This window comes from Triticum dicoccoides, chromosome 3B (assembly GCF_002162155.2).
Source record: "Triticum dicoccoides isolate Atlit2015 ecotype Zavitan chromosome 3B, WEW_v2.0, whole genome shotgun sequence".
NCBI classification, from domain to species: Eukaryota; Viridiplantae; Streptophyta; class Magnoliopsida; order Poales; family Poaceae; genus Triticum; species Triticum dicoccoides.
The window spans coordinates 608,372,389-608,384,045 of record NC_041385.1 but is presented as its reverse complement, the minus strand read 5'-3'; positions in this window follow the sequence as shown (position 1 = coordinate 608,384,045).

Genomic DNA, 11,657 nt, shown 5'->3' with positions numbered 1-11,657 from the left:
ATTTCTTATAAAGCCCTTTATGTGATGTCGCTCAGACGTCCGACTGTGGCATTTCTTTTAAATCCCTGTCTGTGATGTCGCTCAGACGTCCGACTGTGGCATTTCTTTTAAGGCCCTTTCTGTGATGTCGCTCAGACGTCCGACTGTGGCATTTCTTTTAAGCCCTTTATGTGGTGTTGCTTAGACGCCCAACTGCGGCATGCATTTTATTTATTTACCTTTCGAGGCGTCGCTTCAGACACCCGATCGGTTTTCAGTTATTTATTTTATTCTTCACGTCCTGCAATATTATCGTTATTTTATGAGCATCATCCTGGATCATGACACATTCATGCATTCATTGATTATATATTTTGTCTGAACTGTCTTGCGAGTACTTTCAAGTACTCGCCTGGCTTGTTGATTTGGCCAGATGCTGATGAAGGCGATCTCATGGATGAAGAGTTTGGTAGCGAGTCCGACGCCTAGAGGAGTCCCAGTCAGTCCCGTGCGATCCTGTCTTGGTCATTGTATTATCCGCTTCCGCAAACCCCCGAATAAATTCATCGAGCCTCACCTCGACGCTCGATGTACTGCCAGTAGAAGTCAAGTTATCCACCACCACTTTTCCCTCGAGCTAGTAGCATGCCACCCCACCCCTGTGTCATAACTGTTGGGGAACGTAGCAGAAATTCAAAATTTTCCTACGTGTCACCAAGATCTATCTATGGAGAGACTAGCAACGAGGGGAAGGAGAGTGCATCTACATACCCTTGTAGATCGCTAAGCGGAAGCGTTCAAGTGAACGGGGTTGATGGAGTCGTACTCGTCGTGATTCAGATCACCGGTGATCCTAGTGCCGAACGGACAGCACCTCCGCGTTCAACACACGTACAGCTCGATGATGTCTCCCACGCCTTGCTCCAGCAAGGAGAGAGGGAGAGGTTGAGGAAGACTCCATCCAGCAGCAGCACAACGGCATGGTGGTGATGGAGGAGCGTGGCAATCCTGCAGGGCTTCGCCAAGCACCTACGGGAGAGGAGGAGGTGTCACGGGAGGGAGGGAGGCGCCAAGGGCTCAGGTATGGATGCCCTCCCTCCCCTCCACTATATATAGGGGCAAGGGAGAGGGGGGAGGCGCAGCCTTGCCCCTTAATCCAAGAAAGGGGTGCGGCCAAGAGGGGGGAGGAGTCCATCCTCCCCAAGGCACCTCGGAGGTGCCTTCCCCCTTGAGGACTCTTCCCTCTAGGGTTCCCTAGGCGCATGGGCCTCTTGGGGCTGGTGCCCTTGGCCCATGTAGGCCAAGGCGCACCCCCTACAGCCCATGTGGCCCCCCGGGGCAGGTGGCCCCACCCGGTGGGCCCCCGGGACCCTTCCGGTGGTCCCGGTACAATACCGATGACCCCGAAACTTGTCCCGATGGCCGAAACAGGACTTCCTATATATAAATCTTTACCTCCGGACCATTCCGGAACTCCTCGTGACGTCCGGGATCTCATCCGGGACTCCAAACAACATTCGGTAACCACATACAAACTTCCTTTATAACCCTAGCGTCATCGAACCTTAAGTGTGTAGACCCTACGGGTTCGGGAGACATGTAGACATGACCGAGATGTTCTCCGGTCAATAACCAACAGCGGGATCTGGATACCCATGTTGGCTCCCACATGTTCCACGATGATCTCATCGGATGAACCACGATGTCAAGGACTCAATCAATCCCGTATACAATTCCCTTTGTCTAGCGGTATGGTACTTGCCCGAGATTCGATCGTCGGTATACCGATACCTTGTTCAATCTCGTTACCGGCAAGTCTCTTTACTCGTTCCGTAACACATCATCCCGTGATCAACCCCTTGGTCACATTGTGCACATTATGATGATGTCCTACCGAGTGGGCCCAGAGATACCTCTCCGTTTACACGGAGTGACAAAATCCCAATCTCGATTCGTGCCAACCCAACAGACAATTTCAGAGATACCCGTAGTGTACCTTTATAGCCACCCAGTTACGTTGTGATGTTTGGCACACCCAAAGCACTCCTACGGTATCGGGGAGTTGCACAATCTCATGGTCTAAGGAAATGATACTTGACATTAGAAAAGCTTTAGCATACGAACTACATGATCTTGTGCTAGGCTTAGGATTGGGTCTTGTCCATCACATCATTCTCCTAATGATGTGATCCCGTTATCAACGACATCCAATGTCCATGGTCAGGAAACCGTAACCATCTATTGATTAACGAGCTAGTCAACTAGAGGCTTACTAGGGACATGGTGTTGTCTATGTATCCACACATGTATCTGAGTTTCCTATCAATACAGTTCTAGCATGGATAATAAACGATTATCATGAACAAGGAAATATAATAATAATCAATTTATTATTGCCTCTAGGGCATATTTCCAACAGTCTCCCACTTGCACTAGAGTCAATAATCTAGTTCACATCGATATGTGATTAACACTCAAGGTCACATCCCCATGTGACTAACACCCAAAGAGTTTACTAGAGTCAATAATCTAGTTCACATTTACCATGTGATTAACACTCGATGAGTTCTGGGTTTGATCATGTTATGCTTGTGAGAGAGGTTATAGTCAACGGGTCTGAACCTTTCAGATCCGTGTGTGCTTTACAAATCTCTATGTCATCTCCTAGATGCAGCTATCACGTTCTATTTGGAGCTATTCCAAATAACTGTTCTACTTGGAGCTATTCTAAATTGTTGCTCCATTATACGTATCCGGTATCTCTACTCAGAGCTATCCGGATAGGTGTTAAGCTTGCATCGACGTAACCCTTTACGACGAACTCTTTTACCACCTCCATAATTGAGAAAATTCCTTAGTCCACTAGTTACTAAGGATAACTTTGACCGCTGTCCTGTGATCCATTCTTGGATCACTCTTGTACCCCTTGACTGACTCATGGTAAAGCACACTTCAGGTGCGGTACACAGCATAGCATACTGTAGAGCCTATGTCTTAAGCATAGGGGACGACCTTCGTTCCTTTCTCTCTATTCTGCCATGGTCGAGCTTTAAGTCTTAACTTCATACCTTACAACTCAGGCAAGAACTCCTTCTTTGACTGATCCATCTTGAACACCTTCAAGATCACATCAAGGTATGTGCTCATTTGAAAGTACCATTAAGCGTTTTAATCTATCCTTATAGATCTTGATGCTCAATGCTCAAGCAGCTTAATCCAGGCTTTTCCATTGAAAAATACTTTCCAAATAACCCTTTATGCTTTCCAGAAATTCTACGTCATTTCCGATCATTAATATGTCAACAACATATACTCATCAGAAATTCTATAGTGCTCCCACTCACTTCTTTGGAAATACAAGTTTCTCATAAACTTTGTATACACCCAAAATCTTTGATCATCATCAAAGCATACATTCCAACTCCGAGATGCTCACCTCCAGTCCTCAGAAGGATTGCTGGAGCTTTGCATACTTATTAGCATATTACAGGATAGACAAAACCTTTCGGTTGTATCACATACAACCTTTCCTCAAGAATCGTCGAGGAAACAATGTTTTGACATCCTATCTGCAAGATTTCATAAATAATGCAGTAATTGCTAATATAATTCCAACAGACTCTTAGCATCGCTACGAGTGAGAAAGTCTCATCGTAGTCAACTCCTTGAACTTGTCGAAAAACATCTTAACGACAAGTCGAGCTTTCTCAATGGTGACACTTACCATCATTGTCTGTCTTCCTTTCAAAATCCATGTGTACCTAACAGCCTTACGAACATCAAGTAGTTCTTCCAAAGTCTACACTTTGTTTTCATACATGGATCCTCTCTCGGGTTTTATGGCCTTGAGCCATTTATCGGAATCCGGGCCCACCATCGCTTCTCCATAGCTCGTAGGTTCATTGTTGTCTAGCAACATGACTTCCAAGACAGGATTACGTACCACTCTGAAGTAGTACGCATCCTTGTCATCCCACGAGGTTTGGTAGTGACTCGATCCGAAGTTTCATGATCACTATCATAAGCTTCCACTTCAGTTGGTGTACGTGCCACAGGAACAACTTCCTGTGCCCTGCTACACACTTGTTGAATTTACGGTTCAATAACCTCATCAAGTCTCCACCATCCTCCCACTCAACTTTTCGAGAGAAACCTTTCCTCGAAAAAGGACCCGATTCAAGAAACAATCCCTATTGCTTTCGGATCTGAATTAGGAGGTATACCCAACTGTTTTTGGGTGTCCTATGAAGATGCATTTTATCTGCTTTGGGTTCGAGCTTATCAACCTGAAACCTTTTCACATAAGCGTCGCAGCCCCAAACTTTCAAGAAACGGCAACTTAGGTTTCTCCAAACCATAGTTCATACGGTGTCGTCTCAACAAAATTATGTGGTGCCCTATTTAAAGTGAATGTGGTTGTCTCTAATGCCTAACCCATGAACGATAGTGGTAACTCGATAAGAGACATCATGGTATGCACCATATCCAATAGGGTGCAACTATGACGTTTGGACACACCATCACACTATGGTGTTCCAGGCTGTATCAGTTGTGAAACTATTTCCACAATGTCTTAATTCTGTGCCAAACTCGTAATTCAGATATTCATCTCTATGATCATATCATAGATCTTTTATCCTCTTGTCACGACGATCTTTCAACTTCACACTGAAATTACTTGAACCTTTCAATAATTCAGACTCGTGATTCATCAAGTAAATATACTCAACATCTACTCGAATCATCTGTGAAGTAAGAACATAACGATATTCACTGCATGCCTCAGCACTCATTGGACTGCACACATCAAAATGTGTTACTTCCAACAAGTTGCTATCTTGTTCCATCTTACTGAAAACGAGGCTTTTCAGTCATCTTGCCCATGTGGTATGATTTGCATGTCCCAAGTGATTCAAAATCAAGTGAGTCAAAACGGTCCATTTGCATGGAGTTTCTTCATGCATATACACCAATAGACATGGTTCGCATGTCTCAAACTTTTCAAAAACGAGTGAGCCCAAAGATCCATCAATATGGAGCTTCTTCATGCGTTTTATACCGATATGACTTACGTGGCAGTGCCACAAGTAGGTGGTACTATCATTACTATCTTTTGGCATGAACATGTGTATCACTACGATCGAGATTTAATAAACCATTCATTTTAGGTGTAAGACCATTTAAGGTATTATTCAAATAAACAGAGTAACCATTATTCTCCTTAAATGAATAACCGTATTGCGATAGACGTAATCCAATCATGTCTATGCTCAACGCAAACACCAAATAACAATTATTTAGGTTTAACACCAATCTCTTTGGTAGAGAGAGCGTGCGATGTTTGATCATATCAAGCTTGGAAAAACTTCCAACACATATCGTCAGCTCACCTTTAGCTAGTCTCCGTTTACTCCGTAGCCTTTTGTTTCGAGTTACTAACACTTAGCAACCGAACCGGTATCTAATACCCTGGTGCTACTAGGAGTACTAGCAAAGTACACATTAACACAATGTATATCCAATATACTTCTATCGACCTTGCCAGCCTTCTTATCTACCAAGTATCTAGGGTAATTCTGCTCTAGTGGTTGTTCCCCTTATTACAGAAGCACTTAGTCTCGGGTTTGGGTTTTACCTTGGGTTTCTTCACTAGAGCAGCAGCTGATTTGCCGTTTCATGAAGTATCCCTTCTTGCCCTTGCCCTTCTTGAAACTAGTGGTTTCACCAACCATCAACAATTGATGCTCCTTCTTGATTTCTACTTTCGCGGTGTCAAACATCGCGAATACCTCAAGGATCATCATATCTATCCCTTTATAGTTCATCACGAAGCTCTAACAGCTTGGTGGCAATGACTTTGGAGAACCATCACTGTCTTATCTGGAAGATCAACTCCCACTCGATTCAAATGATTGTTGTACTCAGACAATCTGAGCACAAGCTCAACAATTGAGCTTTTCTCCTTAGTTTGCAGGTTAAGAAAGTCATCGGAGGTCTTATACCTCTTGACATGGGCACGAGCCTAAAATCCCAATTTCAGCCCTCAAAACATCTCATATGTTTCGCGATGTTTCAAAAACGTCTTTGGTGCCTCAACTCTAAACCGTTTAACTGAACTATCACGTAGTTATCAAAACGTGTATGTCAGATGTTCGCAACAACCACAGACAACGTTCGAGGTTCAGCACACTGAGCGGTGCATTAAGGACATAAGCCTTCTATGAAGCAATGAGGACAATCCTCAGTTTACGGACCTAGTCCGCATAATTGCTACTATCAACTTTCAACTAATTTTTCTCTAGGAACATATCTAAACAGTAGAACTATAGCGTGAGCTACGACATAATTTGCAAAAACCTTTTGACTATGTTCAGGATAATTAAGTTCATCTTATGAACTCCCACTCAGATAGACATCCCTATAGTCATCTAAGTGATTACATGATCCGAGTCAAACTAGGCCGTGTCCGATCATCACGTGAGACAGACTAGTCATCATCGGTGAACATCTTCATGTTGATCGTATCTTCTATACGACTCATGTTCGACCTTTCGGTCTCCGTGTTCCGAGGCCATGTCTGTACATGCTAGGCTCGTCAAGTTAACCCTAAGTGTTTCGCGTGTGTAAATCTGTCTTACACCCGTTGTATGTGAACGTTAGAATCTAACACCCGATCATCACGTGGTGCTTTGAAACACGAACTGTCGCAACGGTGCACAGTTAGGGGAGAACACTTCTTGAAATTGTTGTAAGGGATCATCTTATTTACTACCGTCGTTCTAAGCAAATAAGATGTATAAACATGATAAACATCACATGCAATCAAATAGTGACATGATATGGCCATCATCACTTTGCTCCTTTTGATCTCCATCTTCGGGGCTCCATGATCATCATCGTCACCGGCATGACACCATGATCTCCATCATCGTGTCTTCATGAAGTTGCCTCGCCAACTATTACTTCTACTACTATGGCTAACAGTTAGCAATAAAGTAAAGTAATTACATGACGTTTAAGTTGACACGCAGGTCACAAATAAATAAAGACAACTCCTATGGCTCCTGCCGGTTGTCATACTCATCGACATGCAAGTCGTGATTCCTATTACAAGAACATGATCAATCTCATACATCACATATATCATTCATCACATCCTTTTTGGCCATATCACATCACATAGCATACCCTGCAAAAACAAGTTAGACGTCCTCTAATTGTTGTTTGCATGTTTTACGTGGCTGCTATGGGTTTCTAGCAAGAACGTTTCTTACCTACGCATGAACCACAACGTGATATGCCAATTGCTATTTACCCTTCATAAGGACCCTTTTCATCGAATCCTATCCGACTAAAGTGGGAGAGACAGACACCCGCCAGCCACCTTATGCAACTAGTGCATGTTTGTCGGTGGAACCGGTCTCACGTAAGCGTACGTGTAAGGTTGGTCCGGGACGCTTCATCCCACGATGCCGCCGAATCAAGATAAGACTAGTAACGGCAAGCATATTGAACAATATCGACGCCCACAACTACTTTGTGTTCTACTCGTGCAAAGAATCTACGCAATAGACCTAGCTCATGATGCCACTGTTGGGGAACGTAGCAGAAATTCAAAATTTTCCTACGTGTCACCAAGATCTATCTATGGAGAGACTAGCAACGAGGGGAAGGAGAGTGCATCTACATACCCTTGTAGATCGCTAAGCGGAAGCGTTCAAGTGAACGGGGTTGATGGAGTCGTACTCGTCGTGATTCAGATCACCGATGATCCTAGTGCCGAACGGACGGCACCTCCGCGTTCAACACACGTATAGCTCGACGATGTCTCCCACGCCTTGATCCAGCAAGGAGAGAGGGAGAGGTTGAGGAAGACTCCATCCAGCAGCAGCACAACGGCATGGTGGTGATGGAGGAGCGTGGCAATCCTGCAGGGCTTCGCCAAGCACCTACGGGAGAGGAGGAGGTGTCACGGGAGGGAGGGAGGCGCCAAGGGCTCAGGTATGGATGCCCACCCTCCCCTCCACTATATATAGGGGCAAGGGAGAGGGGGGAGGCGCAGCCTTGCCCCTTACTCCAAGAAAGGGGTGCGGCCAAGAGGGGGGGGAGTCCATCCTCCCCAAGGCACCTCGGAGGTGCCTTCCCCCTTGAGGACTCTTCCCTCTAGGGTTCCCTAGGCACATGGGCCTCTTGGGGCTGGTGCCCTTGGCCCATGTAGGCCAAGGCGCACCCCCTACAGCCCATGTGGCCCCCCGGGGCAGGTGGCCCCACCCGGTGGGCCCCCGGGACCCTTCCGGTGGTCCCGGTACAATACCGATGACCCCGAAACTTGTCCCGATGGCCGAAACAGGACTTCCTATATATAAATCTTTACCTCCGGACCATTCCGGAACTCCTCGTGACGTCCGGGATCTCATCCGGGACTCCGAACAACATTCGGTAACCACATACAAACTTCCTTTATAACCCTAGCGTCATCGAACCTTAAGTGTGTAGACCCTACGGGTTCGGGAGATATGTAGTCATGACCGAGATGTTCTCCGGTCAATAACCAACAGCGGGATCTGGATACCCATGTTGGCTCCCACATGTTCCACGATGATCTCATCGGATGAACCACGATGTCAAGGACTCAATCAATCCCGTATACAATTCCCTTTGTCTAGCGGTATGGTACTTGCCCGAGATTCGATCGTCGGTATACCGATACCTTGTTCAATCTCGTTACCGGCAAGTCTCTTTACTCGTTCCGTAACACATCATCCCGTGATCAACCCCTTGGTCACATTGTGCACATTATGATGATGTCCTACCGAGTGGGCCCAGAGATACCTCTCCGTTTACACGGAGTGACAAAATCCCAATCTCGATTCGTGCCAACCCAACAGACACTTTCAGAGATACCCGTAGTGTACCTTTATAGCCACTCAGTTACGTTGTGACGTTTGGCACACCCAAAGCACTCCTACGGTATCCGGGAGTTGCACAATCTCATGGTCTAAGGAAATGATACTTGACATTAGAAAAGCTTTAGCATACGAACTACATGATCTTGTGCTAGGCTTAGGATTGGGTCTTGTCCATCACATCATTCTCCTAATGATGTGATCCCGTTATCAACGACATCCAATGTCCATGGTCAGGAAACCGTAACCATCTATTGATTAACGAGCTAGTCAACTAGAGGCTTACTAGGGACATGGTGTTGTCTATGTATCCACACATGTATCTGAGTTTCCTATCAATACAATTCTAGCATGGATAATAAACGATTATCATGAACAAGGAAATATAATAATAATCAATTTATTATTGCCTCTAGGGCATATTTCCAACAATAACCGCCCATATGTAATATATTGGCGAGTCTGTAATAAATTGTTGAGCAGCCTCAGCTCAACCCTGTAATATAGTTGATGCTACTGGTTCTCTGTTTATCAAGCTTTTGTCTACCAGAAAGGATGACTTTTCCTATACTGGGTTCTAAAGATTGGTTTTCTCAATAAACATTTTATTGAAAAACCGGTCGTGACACAATCTCCCCCTTTTTGGTGGAATGATGACAATATGGGATTTGCACATAGAGATAACAAATGAGGCATCGGCAAACCCACCATCTATAAAATATAGACGGGCTCCCCCTAGATGTGTGCATTCTAGAGATGTGCTTTGGACTGCACGACAAACATACTAGGATCAACACTCCCCCTATATTTTATAGACAAGGCATCTCTTGCAATAGTAAAAACATCATTAAGGAAGTAGGCAAGAAGATAGATATGAGTAAGTAATGAAGACATAAATATAAGTAGGAGTGCATATGTTTTACACCATATGATAGAAGTTAGTCTCACAAGCACAACCAAACCAAAGCAAATGAAGTTCAACAGACGGAAAGCAAAGTGACAAGGCGAAACACACGACACACGACACGCAAATCCTACACTCTCTCTCCCCCTTTGGCATCGAGACACCAAAAAGGCAGAGAGGGCACCTACGACAAAGGTGGTAGCTCAGGCGGAAAACGACTCCTCGTCGCCAGACTCAGTAGCAGGAATGGTCTCCTCCTCAGAATCAGTCCACTTGTAGCCCTGCTTAGCCATCCAGGCAGCCTCGGGGGTGATGTGCTTCTCAGATCCGCTAGACACGTCCTTGCCGCACGCCCTCAAGATCCTCTTTTCGCGACGGCGACACTCCTTCTGAGCAACATGGGCCTTGTACTGACCCTGGGTCTGCATGCAGAACAGCTTCTTCATCTTGATCTTCAGCTTCTTCACCCAAGAGGGTTCGGTAGAGGGAGGAGTGTAACCAGCAGAATGGTCCTCGGCAGCTTCTTCCTCCTCAATCTCCTCCTCATCCACAGCCATCTTGGCAGCCTCAGCAGTAGTGGTGGTGTTAGCCCATTGGCTCTTAATGCGGAGCTTGATGGGCTCATGACGAATCCAGCCTGGAGCTTCAAACTCATCATTGGGATAGAGCTTCTCCCAGGTCTTGGAGATCAAGTGAAACGGGTAAGGCCCATAGATGGGGACCTTATGGTTGAACACGGCAAACTGAAGCTCACACCACATGATATGTGAGACATCAGGTGGCTGAGTCTGAGCCTGATGAGCCTCCTCACAAATGAGCATCATGTCAACAAGGTAAGCATGCACCTGGCCCATGTCACCAATGCATGGGAAGAGGGTGTTGCGCAAGAGCCGATGCTTGATGTCAAGGAAGGGGTTCAGCACCCACACCTGCTTCTTGCTGGGAAGAGTCTTCTGAACAAGGAAGGGCATGAGCTTGTTCTTGTTGGCAGACTCAGAGATGGCATGAGGGCAGACTCCAACGGGCGCGTCGAGCCCTTCATCTGGACTTGAAGCAACTCCATGAACTCCTTCCATTTAGCAGACATCCATCGACCATTGGTCATCCAAGTCATGGTCCTTACTTCATCAAAGTCAAAGTGAACCAAAGGAAAGAACTGTGCCACAATTTTTGGATCAAAGTCCATGTGAAAAGTGAGCATGTGCTCAATGCCGAACTGCTCCACTAGATCGAAGGCCTCTCCAAAGTAGCCACGGTTCTTGTCCTGCCTCATATGATGCAGGTCAATCCAGTGAACTTCCACGTAGATGTTCTGCTTGGGCTTGATCACATCTAGATAGATAAGATTCTGCTGCTTGGTCCAAAAGAGATCATTGCCTCGGAAGTTAGCCCGGGGATTCACATATGGATTGAGCTTCCTTCGAATGACAAACTCGGCCTGAGGCATCTCATCCATGCCCATGACGGGCTCCTTCTGCTTGGTGGCGATGTGCTTGGTCCTGCGTTGGGAAGCAGATGACCCCTCTGGAGCTTCGTCTTGGTTGCACAGCCGCTTTGACCCTGTGTCACGGCTGGGATTCGAGCGACAAGCATGAGAACCGGAGCCATCACCTAGACACAAAACACAAGAACACGCACGAGAAACAACAAGGACCAATGCAAATGCCAAGGCCAAAGCCAAAAGAAACAAATAAGCATGAGATCTGGATAGAAAAAGAGCTCACGATGCATCTACGGTAGTACCGGGCCGTTGTACGGATGTAAAAAATTACATCCGCACCAGCCGCAGTAGTACCGGGCCGGGGCGGCACGGTAGTACCGCGCCTGGAGCGGAAGTAATTTTTCACTTCCGTGCTCCAAGCGGTAGT